This window comes from Stegodyphus dumicola, chromosome 5 (assembly GCF_044657685.1).
Source record: "Stegodyphus dumicola isolate Sdum_Otavi_A_Nest chromosome 5, ASM4465768v1".
NCBI lineage: Eukaryota > Metazoa > Arthropoda > Arachnida > Araneae > Eresidae > Stegodyphus > Stegodyphus dumicola.
Window position 1 is genome coordinate 159205810 of NC_140772.1, and position 25319 is coordinate 159231128.

At 33.2% G+C, this 25319-nt stretch overlaps 1 protein-coding gene across 3 annotated transcripts in view; it reads left to right on the top strand.

Annotated features, from left to right (window-relative positions):
- The window catches only part of LOC118184990 (carboxypeptidase D-like), a 741090-nt gene that overhangs the window by 306221 nt on the left and 409550 nt on the right, over positions 1 to 25319 (top strand). The gene's annotated exons all lie outside the window — the stretch shown is intronic.

The following is a 25319-nucleotide window of genomic DNA, read 5'->3' on the forward strand; positions in this document are numbered from 1 at the left end:
AGCTTTTAGTTCGGCACCACTGTAGAGTCATTAGGCTATATCGATCGTGGAACGTGAAAAATTATGTAATATTCTCCTCGGGATTCGAACTTTGGACCTTCTGAATACTCGTCGAGGATGTTTCCAATCACACCACGAAGACATGCGGAAAGAAGGGAAAAATACCTTATGACTTGAATGCTAATACCATGTAACAGTTATGCAAATTTATTTTTTAAAAGCTTGCTGTTTTTGATTGCTATAAATATTCACTAATTGCGATAGAGGCTGATTTAGGTGCGGTAGATGTCGGTAAACGTTAGTGCTCACTATGTTCCAACGGATCTAATGTCAATTTTATGGATCCCAAGCTGCTACCGATCAAATGACTAGTCAACTCATTTACCTTGCTATGCTTTGGATCGGTTTCCCATGATGCAAGGAAGCCAACGTGGTGAACGTTACCACCTGTCTCCTTCATGAAAGAGGTCACCTTCACATATCCACAGTCTTTTCAATACTCATGTGTGTCCATCCTACATCTTCAGTTGTAGAGAATTCCCCTTTTTTTGTTATGGCTAGTAAAGTAAACTTTATGTTCTCCACTTATCCCATGGATTCCATGCATTTATTCTGCAACGTTTTTTTATGTTTTCGTTAATGTTGATTTAACTGCATTTTTTTTTATATTTTCTGCTTTTATAAATTTGTATTGCTGTTTTATAATGTTTCACGATAGTTCAGGAACTTTTCTGCATACATATCACTGTTTTAGTTTGCAAATGAGCTCTGATGTAATAGGATACTAAATTCCAAAATGCGACTAATTTGACAAACCCTTTGGCTGAATATTACCGTCTTCATCTACTTTTAAAGGTTTTTGAAGTTTGATGTTAGAAATACCCATAGTCGAGTTTTTCATTTCTCATGTCGTTTCATATTCGATACGCTACGTTACACCGGTGACTGCAAAAAAGCCCACAGGAAAATCGCTCACAGGTATAAATACTCACAGAAAAAAGCCCGCACAGAAATATGTCCACATAGAAAAAAGCTCACATGTAAAAATGCTCACTTAAAAATATGCTCACTTAGAAATATGCTCACTTGGAAATAAGCCCTTTGATAAATAAAATACGTAGAAATATCCTTAGAATTATCAATCAATAATTAATCGATTTGAACATCGTACACCTACTTGAAATGTTCAAAGAAAAATTATTTGAATTATATGATATATATAGTATAATGATTAATATATATATATATAGTATAATGATTAATATATATATACACCAAGACATCTATGTTATATATATTTTTTTCCTTACATTATATATATATATATATATATATATATATATATATATATCTTATGCGTAGATTCAGTTCCTATACAAGATTAACAAATGAGCCGATTTGAATTAGGAAAAGGAGAGAAAGAAGGAAGAAAAATGAAACAGAATATACAGTGAGAAATTATTACAATTTTAATTCTTATAAAATAAAATAATAGTAAATATAAGTTACACATTTTATAATATAAACATTTAGAAGAATAAACAAACATAAATAATTATTTAAATTACGTAAAATACCTTATAATATATAAACCATAAATATATATTTCAAACAGTTATAAATACATAAATGTGCTGAATATTAGCTAATATATGTAAATATCTAATTTTATCATCGATTTCATTATACTTTCTTATGATTCGCGATTACCAAATGTAGGTTTTCATATTTTCTTTTTACTTCAATACGCCATGTATTTACAATAGCTAATAATAAACTTTGACAGGCTAAATCTTTTTTTAGTCCGTCAGATATAAAACCACATACTAGAATGGCTACAATTAAATAATGAATTTAGTACCTTATGAACGCTTTCGTTACAGTTTGTGGTTTTAGCAGATTTTTCGAAAGCTGCTTTATAATGATTCCACACTTCGATTGGAAACTGTGGTCTTCTAGAACTGTTTTGGCTCTAAACTTAAATAACTAGATTCAAACATCAATTTCTATAGATACACATAAAAAATATGCAAAACTAGAGTAAAAAAACGAAAATTTACTATTGGCAGTTACAGGAATAAAAATGTAGTATAGGGGCAGCAGTATAAAATATTATAGTACATGCAAAATTTTACTATAGTTTTCATTCCTCATATACCGTCCCTGAAAACGTTTATGTGACCATATGTCCAATAATTCTTTTAAATGATCAAATAATTTTTCTTTTAAAAATTAAGTATGTGAAAGATATTCAAATCGATTAAATATTGATTGTTTAATATAAGGATATTTCTACGTATTTTATTTATCAGTGGGTTTATTTCCATGTGAGCACATATCCATAAGAGCTTTTTTCTGTTTTTTCATATTTCTAAGTGAACATTTTTCCATGTCAGCTTTTTTCCATGTGGGCATATTTCTGTGTGGGCTTTTTTCTTGTGAGCATTTATACCTGTGAGTATTATTCTGTGAGCATTTTGCCTGTTGGCTTTTTTCCTGTGGATTTTTTTCCTAGAACCGTTACACCGCTGCAAAGTTAATGATCTACCTGACTGGCATACTGCAAATTCTTATAGCTATAAAGAGTTTTAAAAATCTCTTGCTCCAGTCTTGGGCAAAATGTTTTTAATTTATTTAGCAAAATATATAGAACATCCTTATATTAATGGAATATCAGCGTTTTATGAAGTACGTACTCCTGAATTTTTATTAAATTACATTTTTAATATTAGCTACTTGATAAAATTTGCAGTATATCTAATTGATACTTTTTACTACGTATTATTCCTATAGTGGCCAAGAGGCTGAAACTGTTCAATCATGATAATTCGACCTGAGTTTCGAACCGGAGAAACGGAGTGGCTACATGAATGCTTTAGTAGTTTTTTCCGTGTCCTGTTGTATTGTATTATATTCAACATGAATTTTTAAGAGCTTTCACCTTTAATATTCTAACGCATATATTTGTTTTGAGAACTTTAAGCGCAATATTTACGCGCTTAAATATTGCGCATAAATAAATATTTATACGTATGGAAAATTATTAGACAGTAACTCCAGCAATGCTGGAGCTATTTGTTTTCACTGATTATGTTGGGTACAGTCTTTTCAGAGCTTTAATAAAAGTATGCTTTTCTTTGTCACTTCCCGGGGAGTGGGTGAAACGAACGCAAAAATATACGTATAATAACGTCGGCACAGTAGTTACATTCTTTAGAAGAAACTGTATCATAGTAAATAAATGTGCGGAATTCTCTCATATTCATGGCGTTTATTTAGTGCAGCAGGTGAATGGTGCTGTCTAGCTGTCTGCTAATAAATCGAAATTTTTTTATGGAATGTAAGAAACAGCTTGTTATCAGTTTTGAGGTAAATGCTCACATCAGTTTCTATGGTGATTATATCAAATCAAGTAACATATTCTACGCGACTGAGCAAATTTGGTTGTTTTTATATAAATGTTGTTGAGTATAAATATAATGATTTAGAGGGGGAGCACACAGGTACTTTCAGTCAAGATCAATGTTTTAAGGAGTGAAAAATATTTATGAGTGATACATAATGGGATACTTTTAGGGCTTGTAGCTGCTTAATGCGTATTTGCAGTCAAATGCAGACATCGTGACGATTACACATATTCCATTTCTGAACAAAACAATTCTTGAGAAGCAGTTTCTTATTATGGATCATCATCGTAATGGCCGCAATCCACACCCATTCTTCAACACATTTTGTGCCTTTCTATTACGATCATAGTATTATGACTGATGGAATAAACAAGCGAGCGAAAACATGTTAACTCGATAGAAAGCAAAGAAAGAATGTGTTGCGTAAAAAAAAGAAAAGAAAAGCCTGGGAGAGAAATACAACTGTTATGATTCTTAAAATGGTATCGGTTTGCTTCATCATGGTTAGCTAAAGTCTTGATGTAAGTATCTGCATCAGCAGCGTTATAAAAGCATATACATCACGAATTGATTTAAAAGTGATGCAATTAGTTAGATTTATTATAAGCAGTTACTATTTTGAGACAGCAAGGAGAAATTAAAATGTAATGTTACAAGATTGTCGCAAATTAGAATTTTGATTTACATATTATCTTATTTATCTATTATTTTTAATCATCTTTGCATTATTTTACATATATATTTTTTGGATTGGATGCAATGCTTGCTGGCTTCATGCTTAAGTATTAGATAAAATGTGAAAGCCGTATCCTACCACATGATTCAGTTTAGAAGTTTAACTTTCTGGTTTAACATTAAAAAATCTTGAGTAATGAAAGTTTTACTATACGTGTGTTAAAATTGTACTGTATCATGAGCATGTAAGCTTGTGAATCACTAATTTCCATTGTTTCCCACAATACTATTCCCAGCTCACATAACAAATGCCTTTCCTTTAACGGGAAGAAAATGCGTAAGTGTACTACATTTTAATAACTATTTCGTAGAATTAAGAAATTCTCTCATTTCAGCATCAGCTGTCACCTGCTGATGTGCAAATCTGACCATATAGCATTTAAAGCAAGAAAGAGTTTGAAATTTCGTTCACCATCTCTCCAAATATTGGAGAGACATTAGGTATTTTTGGAAGCAGAAAAGTTGAAAAATTAGGAACCGCCTTCGCCGGGAATCGAACCACGGACCTCCGAAATACCGGCTCAGTATGCTGACCACTACACCACGAAGGCACGCTAGGAAGACGAGAGAAATACCTTATATAACCCCCCTTTTAAAATGCGACTGGGGATTTTAGGGGACCCCCTCGAACCACGGATCTCTGAAATACCGCCTCAGTGTGCTGACCACTACACCACGAAGGCACGCTAGGAAGGCGGGAGAAATACCTTATAATATGTATAATAATGCATATAAATTTGAGCAACAAAATCAAAAAGCATTACATTCGTTATTTTTTATAATTAAAGAACTGTAATTATAACGTATCGTATAGTTATTATAACTAATTATCAATTTTTATTGTGTATCAATATACATTGTAATTAGAATTTTTTATCGTCTGGTTATTATAACTAATAATTAAGAAAATTCTTCTTTTACTGTGTATTAATGTATCTACATTTAATGAAAAAATAAGAAAGATGTATATTAATTATTAATGAATATTAATTTTTTACAATTATTTTAATAAATTATAATAATTATTAGATTATAATTCATCGTAATGATCATATCATAATGAAAAGTATACAATAAAATATAATATTTAAATAGTCATAATAACAATTATTATACAATACTAGTTACTAATTATACTTTATCATAAAATTTTAGACATACAGCAAAATTAAGTTTTGAAAACGCTCATATTTTTACCAAAATATAAAAAAAATATTAATAATGCTCAAAACTAAACACAATGTAATCAAACAGATTATTTCAAATAATGATCAACATATTATCTTAGGTAACTTAAATGTAATTTTCTCCTTCCTTGAGTTTGTGCCCTTTGAACGCAATGAAAGTAAATAGGGGGAAAGTAAGAACGGAAAAAATCTCTGCTACATGATTGATTTTCATTCATACAATTTCGGGAGGGGGGAAATAAAATAAAAAAAAAAAGAGCTCCAAATGACGTATACGTGTTTTTGAATTAGTTCAACGCTGTTAATTTAAACTGAAATTTCAAAATGCTTACACTTCTGAAATAAAGAAGAATAAGGCATTATAATTCCAGCACCTATTGAATATGGTTTTAAAATCTCTAACTATTGACCAAATTTATTTTAAAAAATACAGTATCACTGAAGCGGTGGGGACTCTCGAAAATCCCCATTAAAAGCAAACATCGTAAGATTTTAAAGTAGTACTAAAATCGAAATATTTTTTACTTAGCTAAGCGCTATTTATGCTGACTCTTCAGACTCACTGTCGAATTATGTCAGACAGCCACGGGGCCATGAACCTATCAAAAAATCTTCAGAATTTAGTATCTCATTCGTATCATTTTGTTGCTGATTTAAGACTAACTGATGAGAAGTGAAATGTTAAAGCATCGCCAAATTTGGCGAGTGCCTTGAGAGTTATTGAGATAAACAAAAAATGATATTTATAATTTAATTAAATCAACTCAATTAATAATTTCCAAGAGAAATTTCTTCAAAAACTTTACCCTATAAGCTAAATGATTAAATGATGGATATAGAATATTTTTAATATCCTTCGAGTGTAGTATCAGTTTCATCAGATATAACCGATTTTAATGTATAGCTTTCTTGCTCATTTTTCGTTAAATATCCGAATGAAAAATAATAAAGACTTCAAAAAGTTCTTAAATTTCACAATGTTAAATAAAAAATAATACGTAAAAATAAAAAAGACAAAATTAAGAAAACCAGGCGCAGTCTGATATTTGGAGACAAAAATCTGGTTCTGCTGCAATTATTTTCAAGATTTTATGCGCTATGTGAAGATATTTTACAAACAAACTGAACGACAGTAGAGCAATAATTATCGTTAAAATACGCTATATTTATGTACCAGAAACAGGAAAAAAGTAAGAAAGAATACATAAATTTCTCGTAGTACAGGATATAAAATAAATATATATTAAAATAAAAGAAACATAATTACTGACAATAAACACAGACATGTACGTATATTGATTTCATTACATGAAATTTTACATTACTTATGCCAACAGAAATTTTGGCAAGAAATAAGAGACATTGAAATAATGAAATATAAAAGACTGAAATTACGAAATGCATAATTTAAATAGTAATTGCAATACAAGGATTTTTTAATCAGAAAAACAATTCAAAGGTAATATAGCAGTTATAAAAAGTAATTTTTCAAACAAATAAATGGAATAAATGAAGAGAAAGGGGGAACTCAAGTCACGACTGAATTTTTGTGTAATCGGAAGAAACGTTTGAAAAATAACTGTAAAAAGAAAACATCAAGATGTTTTGAAATTGATAAAAATAGTTATTGTTTGAATATTTTGTGACTGTATAATACAGCTGAAATAGCATGCTGTGCGAAACTAAGCTATTTCCAATATTTTTAAATTTACCTTACATAAATGCAAGTTTTTTAATGAAAAATATGAGTTTTGAGACGTAAATTAAATATCCATGCAAATATCAATCACTAATCACTAACTACAATTTTCTAAAGCTTTGAACTGTTTTAAAACAGGTATCTTTGTTTTTAAAATTAGTTATGATAAGTGTAAACAGGAAAATCATAAAAATTAGAGCGTTAAAAGAATGGCACATCATTTCATTTACGTGAATAGAATTTAATTCTTATAAATGTTGCATAATAATGAGAAAAATTTTGAAATCATCCAGTTTTTTCCCACTCTCTTCATTCGACCTTTTATACGTGATGAAATACATTACCTTTTTATACTTGATGAAATACATTACTTTGATGAAATACATTACCACTCAGTGTACTCAAGATACCGCCTGAAAAGGATATGAGCTTGGAAAATATTGCTTGGAATTAAATTCATCATGGAAAATTAAAAAAAATAAAGTGCTAAATTGCGATTGAATATAATATTGAATTTGAATTATAAAAATGTTGATTCCTCTGCTATTCATATTCTCTTAACAATTTTGTTTTCTGCGATAGAAAACACGAAGAAAACATTTACATTTATAATGCCATAAGAATAACTTTTAATAGTTTTGTTAATAAATTAATTTACGCGGCAAAAAATACGTTTGTTAGCTTTCTTTCACACAAAATGTTTTGCTATAAGTTGCGTATATGGAAAACATTTTTGGAATTGCGGGAATAAGAAGACATTTGCTTTTTATTTCAAAATTCAAAAGATATTATTCTTTTTACTATTTTTAAGAAGATTGAAAATCTTTCTAAATATAAATATGTACGTTTTTGTCATTTATCATATCTGATTCAATCGTGAGGCGATAAGTGAGAGAAATTAGCTCATATTGTGATAATATTCACTATAAACAGCACGGTGGCAAAATATCTTTTCTGAGAGAAAATTAAAAAGCTGTTCACAGAAAAAAAAAAAAAACACGAAGATTGGCAATTTAAAATTTTGTTGCTTTCATAATTCTTCTTATCCAGCAACAACACTTTCATACAAGACTGCCATGCTTGCGATTAACTATCGAAAAGTTATGGCCACTTAGATTTCTCAAATTAAGTTCTGAATAACAGAAGAAAAACAAGTCGATGCTGCTGTCAGTTTTTTCACTTGAAGTTATCAGTTATGATGATGAAATCTTGAGTCACTTATTACAGGCGAGAAAACATGGACATCTCCCTTGAATCCAGAATCTGAAATATCAATTCATGGAATGCAAACAATCCGACCATTCCCAGAATTTCAAAGTTTAATTTAACAGTTTCATCGAAGATCGCGGGCATGGAATTTCTGAGACCATCATGCGAGTTTGCATACGGCAAGCTTGCATTGATTTCAAGGCAAGCATTTCACAAGGAATTGCTTTTGTAATTGAAACCTGCTTAAGATCTCCCAAAGCTATCTGGTCTCTTTCTTAAATCAAATAATCTTAAATTCATTGATTTATTGTTGTTCAGTACCGGGGCATTTATTTCTATTCAAGAATTCGATTAAAAAAAGGAGGAGAATGCCTATAGAATTGTCTTATTTACGTCAACGCCAAGAAAAATTAGAAGAGAGGCAAAAAGCGCAATTGAGATTCCAAATTATAAACGAAGATGGATAAAAACGTTAAGAGTAAGAGACTAACTCTGATAAGATACCGGAATTCGAAGTGCAGAAGAGGGAAAGGTATTATGTCGTATGAATAGAATTTAGATAAAATGTTTTCAGGAAAACATCGCCGAAGTTTTTTATGCTGTTTTCTTATTGATGTGCTTGGATTATTTAATTTTTAATGACTTGGCGGAAGTACAGATTTAATTTATTTTTTATTTAATATCAAATTGACTTCATTTATATTATTTGATTTCTGAAATGATCAATACATCATCTGCGTCTTAGCGATATTCTCTGTTTAAAGATATGGTGAAGTGTTGGTTACGAAAAAGTACACGAATTCACGAAAAATGTTCAATTACTACAGTCTAAAAGAAATTAATTTTTCTAGACAATAAAAATATTCTTTTCATTCAGATTTGATATTTTCTTTATGAATCTGATTAACTGAAATCTACACATATTAAGCTCATAACATTAAATTTTGAACTGGAATTTAAGCCTTATATATACATGTTATATAAGTTAAAATATGTAAATATGTAAAGTTATAACTTGGGCTGGCAATAGCTTCTTAATTCTTTATTTTAATTTTGGGCATTCCCCCTTCTGTTCTAAAAATAGTAATAACGTAATAATAATCCTTTACTGCGTCATTTCTAGATTGATCCATATCGTATGACTTTTGCATAAGGATGGCGACGTAGCTAATTCGGATCTTAAATTTCTTGAACCGAAATCTTCCGCTTATTAAGCTGTCATATTGGGTAACTACGCACGTTGCATTTACCTCTGCTGCCACTAAGAGGCTGTTGTTCTGTTTTCTCCATATCGCAACAATATCAAAAATTAAACATTCTGTTAATAGGCACGATTAGAGTGCCAAGTGAATTGTTCCCACAAATGCCGATTGAAATAAAAACAAATATCTAATTTGGCTCAACTGCAGAGTTTGCTGTTTGTGGTGGAACAAACATCTAATTCTACGGAATGAGCTTTCCTACATCCTTACATCTAAATCACCATCATTATGCATATTTAAGAAAATGTGTATGTAATGAAGCAGAACTTAGGAATCATGATGTTATATAAATATTGATTGCACTGAATGCTAATCCATGATGAAGAGCAACATTTCAGCGGAGACAGATTTATTTCAGAAAACATGTCCCGGGCACCAGTATCTTGGCACGCTAATTCCTGCCTATTTCATGACGTTTACATTTGTTATAGCTTTGCGGTAAAGCGAAAAACTGCAAGCAGCAGTCCAGTTATACCGAGATACAGAAAGCAAGTAAGTTGTGTTTAGGATGAAATTTTAATTCAGAATGAGTTAGTTTCGGTTCTCAGTGCATAGTTTGAATAATTAATACTGCTGTAAAATTATTATTGCCTGTTTTAGTTTCATTTTACATCATCAATGTCATAAGTGCCATATGACATGGATATCAGTATAAAAATGATGCAATACAGAGATTACTTTAGACTAGAGAAGAAAAATAAATAAAAGTGGCGATTGCTTGTTTAAATTGTAATTTATGTTCATATGGTTTTTCTCTCTCTTTCTCACACACACACACACTCACTCGCATATATATGTGTGATGATAGTATAGTTCGTTGTAGTTAATTCGATGTTAGGCGAGTGTTTGACTAACGAAAGCAATTATTTTTCAGTCGCGAGTTGAGTGAAGTTAGAGGAGCGCTGAGATGTCGATTACGTAGTAGAAGATGACGGGAACTTTTGAAGAATCACAAATCACTTAATAATCCAAACATTTCTTTATAACTTAATGGCACTATATGGAAGGGTACATTATAATGGGGACAATTTGCACCCCACAGTTTCGATTATGACGTATTACATTTTTAACAATGAATAGAATCAGCTAAACAAGAGACTTCCTCAGGCTAGCAAGCGTAGAAAACGAAAGACGGTGCGTATATCGTGACCAGAGTATTTATAATTTTCAGAGTGCTTTGTTCTAATCATACACAGCAACTGAGAAAGTGTTTATAACAATGCGGATACTGCAAGGAAACTGCAGATACCTTGAATGGCTTGCGCTCCAATTGAAAGTTAATGATTTAAAGGTCTATTGGAAATTTGTTCTAATTAAATTTTACTTAATTAATAAATTTTTCTTCATATTTTTATACCTTACACACATACACACACACACACACACACACACACACACACACATATATATATATATATACATATATATATACATATGATGATTTTGTTGTGGATGAGAGAAGACATCCATTAACTTTTTACTCATGGCCGGAGTGGTAATACATGTGTCATATATGTAGAATGTGTCGTGAGTAGATGGAATTTTGGAAAGCAAACCACAAAAAACTAAATTATAACAAGAGAGATTTATTTATTGACGACTGATCTATTAGTACCTTTCTGTCTTGACTGGCATAACGCTATGGGTGCTTTGATACTTTGATACTTATGTGGGTTATACTGGGTTTCTACTGCACTGAGGCAGTACTTCCCAGTAACATGAAAGAAGTCCCGAAGGATTCTGGCGTTGTGGGGAAATCAAGTGGGTCCCACAGGCAGGAAGTCATCAAGGAGAAGCTGTAAAAGAAGAAAAGCAGTAGTTAGCTGACGTGTCGCCATCTGGTGGCGGTGATGGAAGCAAGGAGATGGTGGGAGTCCGGAGGTGGAAAGCCAAGATCAAGAGCTGACGAATCAGGAGGCTGCGTTGGTAGAGGAGAGCAAGTTTCGCTGATTTGTTCGGACTGGTCACGTGGATGGTCACCCTCTCGTAAGTTGTCCCTCGAAGTTGTCTGCTGCTTAAGTTTCAGTCACTTTTAGCTTTGAAAGATGAATATTTCTGAAGTTCATCGTAGGAATTAATTTTCTTCTGCAAATTTCATAAGATAAGTTGCTGCACGAAATCCTGCGGAGAATTTTTCTGAGGGGGTTTTAGCTTTGCGGATTCTGTCTAAATGTTCAACGATATTTTTCAGGAAGTTTCTGATTTTGGGATCCTGTAGCCACTATGGGTGCTATAAGCGAGCCACTGTTTTATACAAAGCACACAATTTTAGATGATAGATGAAAGTTGCAGAGAGGATGCCAATTGAGAACCTGGGGTTTCTATAAGCTCAGCTCCTTTGTTTCTGTTTTAAATGGTGATTGGATAAAAACCCACAGCATTGCAGATTACCGTAGAAGAATTTAATTATGTAAGTGATACAGTATAGGTTCTTTGAAGGGGATGTATTTAAATTAAATCAGAAATTATAAAGGCTTATTGTTAAATTGAGTTAGTAATTTGTTGGTAATTATGTTTCATATTTTTTATATTTCATATACAATATGTAAATATAAAGTGTAATTTCAATTGTACATTAAATACTTAATTGTAATTTGGGTATTTACCCTTTTTGTTCTAAATAGAGTAATAACTTTTCTGAACTGCGTCATTGTGATACTAATCCATGTCATGTGACCTAATTTCAGATAAAGCTGGTGACGTAAATGGAACTGAAACTAAAAAAAAAAAAAAAAAAAAAAAAAAAAAAACAATAATAATAATTTTATATCATTATTAATTGTCCAATCAAATTCATTGAAACCGAAACTTATTCTGAATAAAGATTTCATCCTAAACAAAAGGTACATGCTCCCCTGTCTTCATGCTGCCTAGATTCTGCTGCTTGTTTCTCTTCTTATGGCAAAGCTATCAGAAATGAATAGAGTACCATGTGAAATGTGGCAGCAAATGCCAATTGATATAAAAAGACATATTTAACTATTATATCATATAAAGTCTCGACTACAAATTTTGCTCTTCATTATGGATCAACATCTTCTCAATACCTACGCAATTAACATTCCTGCATCATTAAATTTAACTCTACAATATTATGAAGTTTTTACTAAGAATCCTAAATTATCTTTATCAGTTTTTAAAACTGATCAAAATTCGCTGTTCCGAAGAATCGTATAGTTTCTTTAAGTTCACATTAGTGTCACTGAAATATTTTCCATTGCTCTTAATTTTGAATTGTTCCGCGGTGTTTAAAATATTAAATAATGCTGGAACAAAACATAATTCAGAAGCAAATAGCTTCATAATACTGAAATTTTACTCAATATGATGAAACGCGTCTCTCATTGAAATACTTGTTTCAGTCTTCGTACTTATGATTTATGTTTATTTATGAATGATTTATGTTTTTCAAGTCTTATAGTTTGATTTATTTTAATTCTTAGAATTTAAGTGAGTTTTCTAAAAAAATAAGGCTCCCATCATTTACCATATCCCATACCTATGACAATGAAGTTTACTTCCGAATTTCGTATCACATGCTTGTAAGTTGGAAATTGTGGACGTTGCTTACTGATCCGAAACACATGTCTGAGTTATTCATAAAATTTATGAGTTCTTTATTCTAAATACTACATATTTTCTAATATGCCTTTCCATCTCAAAGTTTTTCGAAAGTCTGCAAAGTTTAAAGCGATTTTAAATTTTTTATGTTAAGCAAAAATTTCTGACATTACACACCGGGAATATTTATCTCTCTCTTCCAGATTCCCTTACGAGATCGAGAGCCATTCTCAGACGGAATTGTAACGGGAGATGAAGAATGGCTCCTTTAAATGGATGTCAAATGCAAAAGACTGTTTCAATAAAAAGGATGGAAGTCCAATGCCTTCTTTTAGGGGAATTTTTGCTTCCAACGCCAAGTCTTTTTCTTACGAAATTGCTGTGAATGTTTTTTGATTTCAGTAACTGAAAATTCTTCGAAGATTTCCATTTTATAAAATTATGAAAACTTAACCGAGTTTATGAACACAATTATTATATATCTCTAAAAAACAGGCAGCAGTATTGGATCGTGAAAAAGATATCTTAACAGCGACACATGTTTAAATTTTTGCCCTATCTTGAATCCATTTCTACTTAGTGAAGAAGCTAAGCATTAATGAAAGCACAATTTTACGGATAACGTTATTTAGCAGGATAAGGGGAAAATTGATTTTGGTAGTACACAGCTAAATCTACATTCCAAGTCTTTTCTCGAGTTCAAAATTAAGAAAAATTGCACATTTTAGCGACTTTCTCAGAAATTACTAAGCGGAAAGTAAAAATTATTTTTCGAGCTTCGTTCCTCTGCACTCCTTTCGTGGTTTTTTTTTTTTTTTTTTTTTTTTTTTTGGAAACTTTTAATTTCTTCCCAATATTTGTTGAATTTCAAAACCAGACAGTTAAAATCAGTAACCACCAACGGATGATGGATGGTGGAATGCGGCAGATAACCGTTGGGAGACTGGAAGCAAAGCAGTCTCAAATGCGGATTGCTATGAATTGAGACTTCAGCGCTCAGGTTTGCACGCGACTTACGAAAACGGATCAGTAAGCAATGTACACAATTTATAGATACAGGATGAGAATTCTGGAAGCCGAACATCAGGAAGCTGAATTTCAAGAGTTAGTGTCTGCAGAAGGCTATATGAACGAGTTGTGTTCGCAATAAAACTTGCTGTTTGCGTCCCGGTCCTTTTTTTTGCGTACAAAAGAGCCCGTTTGGCATGGTGTAGAGAACGTAGACTTTGGACCAAGTAATCATTTTGGGTTCGTTCTCTTCAAAGATGAAATACAATTCAGCCTAATCATCGATTCCCGACATATCGTCTTCTGGAGAGATCCGCTACTTGTCCTACATCATCCGAGAAAGTGATTTGTGCTGCAAAGAAATTTTTTTGATTTGGGCAGGCGTCATGCTCGACTTAAGTAGAATTTCTTGCTTTTGACAGAGTCATGGTCATTAGTTCATTTTTATGGGAAACAACATTTATCCGTATAAAGATTTTCTGATGCCTGATTTCCGAGAAAATAAGGGTATTAACCAAATGGATTGGCAAACCCCTCTAGAACATGTTTAGGATGCTCTCAATAGAGCAACTGTAACTCGTCGTTTACCTCTTAGGACATTCTAGGACTTGAAAACAACATGCTGAAGGAGTGGGGCTGACTGTCGTAGCATATCATAGATTCTATAATTTTCAATATGAAACCACGTTGTGAGGGCTGTATGACTCTTAGAAGGGGCTATGATCTTATTAAACACATTTTTTATCGCTTTTGTATCCTCTGTTTTAAACCTTTCTGCGCCGATGGGCCTTTCGCAGAATCGGGAATGTTTATCATAGCTGTTGTGTGATACTTTTTATATTGTATCAGCTTATAGTCATTCCATATTTTATTAAAAATCTATGCGTTAATTCTGGAGCCAATCGACCGAATGTAAAAATTCTTTTAAATTTGAGCATCAGTGCATCCTGTGTAAGGTAAATTCCCGTTGCAAAGGTAAGATGAAAACAGCACAAAACCTGGAGTGATCGATTTACTCCTAATTCCCACACATATGTTATCACTGATTTCGTTTTTAGGAACCTACGCAAATAAAAAATCATGTATGGATATTATTTCTACTTTATTCACTTAAGTACGAATTTCCGATTAACTCTAATAAATTCTATGTACTACTTTGTAAATAAGTGGCTCTTTTTTCCCATTTTCGAATGGTTGCTGTATTATTGGTTTTAGAAACTCATTAAAAATTAATAACATGTGTTAATAATAAGACCTTTTAAGAATACACGGCTTACAGGTAAGTTTGTATAATTAATAAGTTTTACTTTTAAGCCTTTACTTTATTTTCAAAAGAAATAAAAACAAAATTAGCAGTAGAAAGGGATGATTAGCAATAGAATACAGCTATAAAATTTTCCAAACATTAAGTTTCATATTAGTGCAAAAAAGTAAGTTGTATAAAATTTGCAGAAATATCTGAAGCTAGAAAAGTAAGAATTTTTGGAAGGAAAGAAATTTAATGTATCTTAGATTAATTTAGTTCTTTAATTTAATTTTTGCCATGGAAAATTATTTTAGCTATACAGTACGTATAAATATGCACGTATAAATGTATTAATGTTTAATTACCAGAAAAATTCTGCAACCTTTTTTTAAGAAATACAAATGAAGCAGTAAGGAAATATAAATTTTCATAATCATATAAGTAACATTTTATTCTATTCTTTTTCCATTTCTCAGTCAATTGGAAATTTCTTCTCTTTTCCTTCCTTCTTTTTTTAAGTCATTAGTTTTAAAGATGTTATTGTCGATGTGTTGATACCTAAACAGATAAAAGTCTGAAAGGGCAAAATCTGAGTATGGGTGGAGGGTATAAAACATCTCATCCATACGAAATATATCTTTGTCTAACATCATCGAAATGTACGGTATAACATTGACGTGAAGAAAGACATCCCGAGAATTGGTCAGTTCTGCGCTCTTTCCTTTGAATTTTGTTTTTAAAACTGCCATTTGGTAACAACATGTTTTTGAATTTGGTGGTACGAGTTACTTTTTAGTTCCATCATACGTAAAGTATTACTTTTTCGGGATGCAGCCTGCTTCTTAGTGTTACTAAAGGAGATTTTTTAAGTTACCCTTTTATTTTTTTGGTAACATTATTACATAGCATCCCCTACTCATCTCCAGTAATGAGTGTATTATAAACATGAATATGTGGCAATGGTGTTTCAAATGGCGAGTCAAGTTGGCGTTCTGCGGAAACGGTTGGAAACGCCTGCTCATTAGAGAGCAAATGTATTGTTATTGGAGACAGATCTGGTGATTGCATCGGCCAGGAAAATGTCTGAGAAGGACGGAGATAAGCAGTAGAAAAGCATACCATGTGCGGCCAAGCACTATCTTGTTGAAACGTAAGTCCAGGGGTCCGAATGGAAGAGCAACACTATGGGACTTAGAATCTCGTTGATGTACCGCCGTGCTGTAAAGCTGTCGCAGATGACAACCATAGGGGTTCGGCTGTCAAATGAAACGTACCCCATACCATAGCACTTTGTTGTCAGGCTGGTAGCGGATGATAGTCAGGTGAGTATCCCACCGCTATCATGGACGTCTCCAGGCACGTTTTTGTCGGAAATCGGGGATCAGTTCGAAGAGGGACTCATGGCTGAAAACAATTCTACTGCAGTCCGTGTGCCTTAGGTTGAATACCCCCGGAACCAATGCACGTGCCTGACGATGTGCAATGGTGGGGGTTAGTCTGTACATTGACCTCCGTGACTTCAGCCTCCGTTCATTGAGCCTCCTTTCAATGGCCATATCAGCCAGTGGTGTCCCGGTTACACGTCGGATCGCTGGTATGAACGCATCATATGTTGTGATCACCGATCGGACGATCACTCTACCCTCGCGTTCTGTCATCGCTATCGGTCGACCGCTACCTTTTCGACGCTCTGTAGCCATGGTTCGCCCTTTCCTGTCAACATCATCGAATGACAGCATCGCTCCGACTCAAATGCCTTAAGATCCTGCGATTTTACCTGTCTACTTCCTTTAGCTCAATTGCTCGGCTGTTCTCAAATGGTGATATCTCCACATATTATTCCCTAACTCGTCATCGAAGCATTGGTACAGTATACGTGGGTCGACGGAACCACATTTTCATGGAAGTTATGCCTTAACATTAGAATGTCCTCTGTTTTATACACCATCCGTATGTTCCTTTGCAATGCGCTGGAGCTCCAATTATTAAGTTAGAGGTCGCGCCAAAAGTTGATCATTTACATATTCTATCATAAGGTAACGGCATATGCAATTTCGTCTCATTCGGATAACTCCTCCTTGGTACGTCGCTTTTTATGTTACAGAATGTATTAAAGTACGAATAATTCGATATTATTTCAGTGTGAAAAATATAGATATGAATATGTTTCGTATCGTTAAAGCATAAAAAGTATGGACATTCTTGCTATTATGTTATTTTTCATCAACAATCCAAACTGTCATTAAATTTGAGATTTATCACTGGATTGCGTGTATTATCATGGTCACTGTTGTGTCAAAAAATTGCAAAAATAGAAACAAGGTTTTTTTATATTTATATACTTGAATAATCTAAATATGAACAGTGTATAAAAATAAAGTTTCTCGGAATTTATATTAGTGAATCAAGCGAAGGCCATTTAACAAATCCTCTCGAAATTCTCCACGTAGGTAGGTAACTGGTTTACTTTGTTCACAGACCATCAAATATTTATAATTTCAGAGCTGTTACCGAAGGAGGTCTGAAACGCTATATAAATAGTGCTATTAGAAACGAGAATTTTTTAAAACGACAGAAATTATCTCACGTTTTGCATATTTATTGCACATAATAGGGGCTAGTTGTAACTAGAGGTAAGTAGTAAAAGCACATTACTCAGCGGTTTTTAAAATATTTTTTCAGAATTTTCACTAAACATCTTTTTGTGACAGGTCCTATTACGTAATCACAGACAGCGCTCCGCCGAAAGGAGCAGTGAGGGGTTGCGTGCACGCACTCTCTCTTAGCTAGTTAGTAGGAAACATATTTCTTAAATTTTGATTTAAAGCAAGTAATTCATATTTTTTAAAAAATAGTTATACTTATTTATTTTGTCCATGTATTTATTTGTCCATTTATTTTGTCCTTTAAAATTTTTTACTAATCATATTTTTTATATATCAACAAAAGTGTCCGAAACCATACAATGGGGCAAGTTGTAATGCAACCTTAGTGTGTCTTATGAAATTTAAACCCAGTATAGCTTCTAACCAAATAGCCTAAGGATAAAATTTGCACAAACAATTAAATTACTTTTTAATATTGTTGCGTGCGCAATATTGCTCGTAATGGATTGAATGCACATGTGGATAAAAAGTTAATAAAATTAATTTTTATCCCAAGAAATAAAACAAAATGCTGAGATAATCTAAGATACTCGTACAATATCACAATATCTCACAGTAATATTTTAAATTACTAAAACGTTAAACAGTACACAATTCAAAGCAGAGAAAACTAATCCGATCTCAGCTTGAATTCGCTACAATCAACAACAAAAACCTAGTAAACAACTGAATTGAGATGTTTTCCTCCGGCTTTCATAAGCTTTTTAATCATGCGCGAGAACATTATGGTATTTTCTCGATTTTTCCGGAAAGCAAAAGAGTACAATTACGAGATATCTATTTATTAAATGTTAAATGAGCGTGCTCCTTTATTTTTACTTTTTCGGTACAGCTTTTTCTTAAAACTCGTCGCGCGCAGCATTGCACGGGGAAATTAAACAATTTAACTGCAATTCTACTAAAAATAGAAAACTAAATACAAAAAGCATAACAATATAATGCTTGCTTACCAGCGGTAGTGATGTAAAAGCCGCTGTGCACTTACTGCATGAGGGTTTTCGTGGTTTTCTCCTAGTCTAACAGGGATGCGATGTTTTCCTTAAAAAATCTTGCATGGGGTATACCTGCAAGCTTAAAAAATCTGCATGGGGTATAGTACCAGCACATAATAAACAAATGAAAAATTATCGGTGCTTTTCTTTGTTAGCCACGCGTTCTTCTTTAAAGCTACTACTTGATTAAGGAATATGATAGAAGAGTGAAATATATAATTTATTTTATGAAGCTTTTAAATATAATAGGTTCTGTTTATACTGGTACGGAATCTCTTAAATTGTTTGAAAATACGGATAGAACTGAGTAGTTGAATCTTCTATGAAACTAAAACTATTGAATATTTGACCTATCAAAATTTCCATCCGATGTATTGTCAGATTTTCATGTGCAGAATTTAGTATTCTGGTCGTCTCTATCACTACAGAATGTTGTTTCTGACTCGTAACGGAAAATATAAAACTGCATAATTTTCTCTCTAGATCCTAAAATGCTGAGATGTATAGATGCTACCTAAAAGACAAATGTGCCATAAAAACGGGACCTAAATCACATACTCGTATATGAATTACAAAGATTTAGAATGGGCAGCTATGTTTGAAAAATCTTATATTTTTTGTAATACCTATCGCCATTGTGCAGTTTTGATTTTTATTTAACCGTATGTTATTCAGTTATATTAAATATATTGTATTAAAATATTAAAAAAAGGATTTCCTGTGCATTATTCGCAAGACTGTAACGTTTCCATTTCCCTGAAGACCACTTGGCCTACACCCTAAAAGAAGGGCCAGAGAGCCCTCTTCTCGTCTCGGCCGGAAGAGGGTAGCGGACCTTTTCCCTGGTCGCAGGTGGGAGTAAAAAGAGATTGAAATGTGGAAGAAAAAAGAGCGGACGCCGGTTTCCGCGCTCTAACTGTAGTGAAAATGTATTTTAAAGTTTTTCTAAAATGTTATCTGTTAATAGTTGTGTATATAAGTAAATATTTAACATAGAACAGGTCTTGTTTATTTTTACGAAGTTACGTCGTTACAAGACAGTTATTTTAGAAAACTCCGTTAAATAAAAAAAGCAAAAAGCATTTAAAAGTATAGACATGCCTGTAAGTTTCTGAATATTAGATATACTGGAAGATTTGTGTTGAGAAGAATTTTATTTAACAAAAATAATTTAATGATCATAAATATACGGGCGAATATGCAATGTATTTTGAGCACTTTGAAAGATAAAGTAAAAATCTGTAAGACTGCTAGCAAGCTTAGAACGGACGGTTTATTGGAAAGATAAACTATAGTGTGTATTGATAAGTTGAACATTAAAAAAATATTTTCCAGAACAAAAAGAGGTATCGTGTTATAAGTCAGTTTCTGAAAATATTACTTAAAAAAAGCCGAAGTAGTTAATCAATCAATTATTGCATTTAAAAATTTAATTTGTATCGTAAGACTTGCATCTGTAAGGTTTCTCACCTGTATGGCTGTATATGTATATACATACAGATTGAGGACAGAATAATAGGAACATCTGTGAAATAATGGAAAATCTTTATTAACAGGGGGTTGTACCACCCTTTGATTGAAGTACAGATTGAATGCGACGTGGGATGGATGCATAAAGGTCATGGACAATATTTAAAGGAGTATTAAGCCATTCCTCTTGCAGAGCGGTCTCTAATTACGAAAGTCCGGATAGAGGTGGAAATGGGAACGAAGTTTGGACTCAAAATATGCCCATAAATGTTCAATAATATTCAGGTACGGAGACAGGGGGCGAAGCGAGATGTTCAATTGCATCGTCATGCTCTTCGAACCATTCTTGAATACATCTAGCAGTATGGATGGGGGCGTTGTCGTCTTGAAAAAGCAGTCGCTCCCTAGGGAATACAGTCTGGACAAAAGGATGCACATGATCCCCTAGAATGCTTAGATAGTGATTGGATGTGATCCTCACATGCAGAATAACAAATGGCCCAAGACCGCGCCAAGATATCACATCCTATACATAATGGCGCCAATTCCATGCTTCACAGTCGGAAAGAGGCAGTCAGGATGAAACGCTTCTTTGGGAGTTTTCCCGATATACGCGTCCAGGCGTCTGAAATAGGGTGAATGACAATTCATCTGACCATATTACCTGTTGCCACTGCTGTGGGGAACAGCCTTTCTGATCTGTGCACAATTAGTGTTGCTTGAAAGCATTAGTTGCTCTCAACGCGGGTTTACGGATTGCCACTTTGCCATAGATGTTCGCAACATGAAGTTCCCTTTTGACAGTTTTGTTGAAACGTGGTCCTGGAGATGACTGTTACTTTAGGGTGCTATCTCGGATAACGATTGCTTGTGCTTTCGGGCTACAATGCGCTTCAAGATCCGTCTATCCCTATCAGCCAGCTTTGACTTTCGGCCACTGTTGTGCTTTGAAGACTGTTGTGTCTTAACCTCTTTGGTGTACGCTGTCATAACGGCTGATACCCTACTCCTTGCACACCCCACAAGGTTTTCTATTTCTGTAACCAATGCTTCACTTAAACGCGCTGCAACTATCATTCTTCTTTGGAACTCTGACAGGTCTGACATTTCAACTTCTCACAGACAGTTCGATCGAAGCATGCAACGCAGGTGACTGCTGTTTAGAGACTGATACCTTCCTCGTCACGCTCAACTAGGTGGCAGACTTCTGTTGCAAGTGGCGTAGCTGTACTGCATGTGTGAAATACGCCATACTTTTTCACAGGTGTTCGCATTATTTTGTCCTCCATCTGTAAATACGTTTTCTTTAAAAAAGATTTATTACATACTTCACATACATGACGTTTGTCTCCTGTATAGTCGTGCATGTGTGTCACTAGCTGGTTTTTCTTAGCTGGTTTTGTATAAAAGCTTTATTACATGTATCACATACGTGAGATTTCTCATCAGTATGAATACGCTGACACAAATCCCACCTTCATATAAATGACATCTTAGATATTTCACAGAAATAAGGTTTGCAAATATCGTAAGACTCATGTTTGCATTTGTTGTAAAAAAATCTGATGTGTACACATCAGATTTTTTTTATTTTAACGAACTATTCTTGAACATAGAGAAAGAACTTTAACCGCATATATTTTTAATCACCGGCACAGTTATTAGATGCTAATCGGGAAGTAATCTGTCTCTCTTAAAAGAAATTAAAACAGATTTATTACAGCACCTTACAACAAATGCAAACATGAGTCTTACGATATTTGCAAACCTTATTTCTGTGAAATATCTAAGATGTCATTTATATGAAAGTGGGATTTGTGTCAGCGTATTCATACTGATGAGAAATCTCACGTAAGTGATACCTGTAATAAAGCTTTTATACAAGAAAAACCAGCTAGTGACACACATGCACGACTATACAGGAGACAAACGTCATGTATGTGAAGTATGTAATAAATCTTTGTTAAAGAAAGAATAAGAGTTAACTTATATAATAATTGTATAACGGAAACTAAGTTAACTGTTATATAATCCAATAATTATATAACAGTTGTTACGAAGTGAATAACGATATCTAATGCGTAGTTCGAAAGGCTAGTAATAACTTGACGATTCTTGTTCGAACGCTAATTTTGTTTAAACGAGTTTGCATCAGTGGTAAATTTGATCTTGATTTGGATACAAAATATTCATGACGATATCTTTTATATATTTAATGAAAGCACCAAAATATATCACAGCAATACACATACATCGCAATGGCGAACCACAGTTACATAATGTAAAAAACACAGAATTCTTTTGGCGCAACAGCGCCCTCTATACTATGAAAAGTTCCAACACACCCCACCTGTGCTCTTTTAAGAGCACATTAAATTTACATATCAATAATATATTTAGATATAATCAAAATCAATATGCACAAATTTATACTGAAAACTACATTGCAAATTAAATACAATACACGAAACAAACATATATATATAACTTTAAACTTCAAAAGGATAGATTAATTGGACGGGTCTTCGATAAAGTCCTTGAGAAGTACGAATCAAACATGAACGCACATACCCATCCCTACCTTTATAAACTTCTTCTATAATTCCAATAGGCCATAAAAATTTTGATTTCGTCGACCCCTCCAGCAATACAACCTCACCCTTTTTAAGATTCCTTTCAGGAGGTGGATTTAGAAAAGTATGCGCAGACCGTAATTCGAGGAGATAATTCTCCTTCCACTTTTTCCAAATTTGTTTCAAAAGATTAGTTTGATACAGTTTTGTCCTAGTCAAAATCTGCCTGTTCAATGGTTCATTCCTGAAAAGGTCGGCGAAATGTACAGGATAAGAAATATTTTCTTGCCCTGGAAACAAGAAATGGGCAGGTGTAAGAGCTTCTGGCTCTTTTATTTCATTATGGACATAAGTAAGAGGTCTATGATTTAAAACTAACTCAGTTTCTGATAGTCATCATTTCCTCAAAGTTAAGAAGAGCCCTTCCGAGAACCTTTCTCAAAGGATCTTTGATACTTTTCATAAGCCTTTCATAAAAACCACCCCACCAAGGCGCGTGAGGCGCAATATATTGCCAAGTTATGCCGTTTATTGATATGAAATCTTTCAATTTTGAATCTATTATAATTTTTGCAAATTCTTTAAGAATTTCATTAGTGGCTCTAAAGCTCTTAGCATTGTCGGAAATGATAACTTTACAATTTCCTCTCCTAGCTAAAAATCTCCTTAATGACAAAATAAAATTTTTTGTTGACATACTTGTGATTAATTCTATGTGCACAGCTCTAGTAACACTGCATGTAAATAATGTTATGTAAGCCTTTTGAGGCGTATCCTTTCCTGATTTTATTAAAACTGGGCCAGTGAAATCTATGCCAGTTACAGTAAAAGGAGGGTTTTCAGTAATTCTACATTTAGGTAGTTGACTAGTTATTTGTTTAGCTGGTTTCAACTTATACTTTCGACAAATTAGGCAGTTACCTAATACTCTTTTTATAATTTGTCTACCTCGTGGAATCCAAAATCTAGACCTAATTTTGGCTAGCGTAAATGTAACTCCACCATGAAAAATTTTATTATGTTCTCGAATAATAATTAACTCTGTAAATTTAGACTGCTTAGGAAGAAGTATAGGATGAGCTTCATCCTTTGTAAACGCTCCTTGTTCTAACCTTCCTTTTATGCGCAATACACCACAACTGTCGAGAAATGGGGCTAAATTCGAAAGTGGAGAGTTTTTAGGAATCGATTTACCATTTTTAAGGTTCTGCAATTCTAAGTTGAACTCTATGTTTTGCTCATGTTTTATCCAGTCTATTTCAGCATTTTGAAGTTCTTCTGCTGTGAGGGGACCTGCAACCGTTTGTCGTTTTTGAAATTTATTAACAAACCGTTTAACTAGTGCAGTTACTCTTAGTACCTTTAACAAACAACTATATTTCCTTAAATCTAAAATAAATTTCGAATTTTCTACCAAACAGTTATTTTGCACTGTACTTTCAAATTCTCTTTTTAGCTCTAAGTCTACGTCTGTAGATTTTAAGTTCTCTCTTTCAGTAGGCCAGTATTCAGGTGATTGGCTTAGCCAGGTGGACCGTGCCACCAAAGATGGTTTGTAGCTAAATTTGCTGCAGAAATTCCTCTGGACAAGATATCTGCAGAGTTATCCTTACCAGGGCAATGAGCCCAATTATTGGTATCTGATAAAGATTGAATTTCTTCTATTCTATTTTTTACGAAAGTTTTGTATTTACTAGCTTGTCCCTTAATCCAACATAATGTAATCATCGAGTCGGTCCAAAAATAACTAGAAGCATTAAATTTAAGACATTTACTTACTTGATGGACTAATCTTGCGGACAATAAAGCTCCCATTAATTCCAGTCTTGGTAATGTAAGACTTTTCAGAGGAGCTACACGACTTTTAGAACAAATAAAACTGATACTTATCCTCCCATATTCAGATATAGCTCTTAAATACAATACAGTTCCATAGGCTAAAAGAGATGAATCTGAAAAAGAATGAATTTCAAATGAAATAAATTTACAGTTCAAATTTGAAAAATAACATCTAGGAATTTGAAGATCTTCTAAGTGTTCGATTTCACTGCACCACAACTGCCACTTGTGATCCAGTGACGATGGAAGTTTATCATCCCAGTCTATGTCATGACTCCACAGTTCCTGTAGAATGCACTTCAGCTTTATGATGAAAGGCCCAAGAAATCCGATCGGATCATAAATACGATCCACTACTCGAAGAATAAACCTTTTCGAAGCAGTTCCGTTCTTGACAAACTTTGATAATTCTTTCACGTTAAAAGATATACTGTTCGCATCTGGATCCCAAACTAGACCCAACAC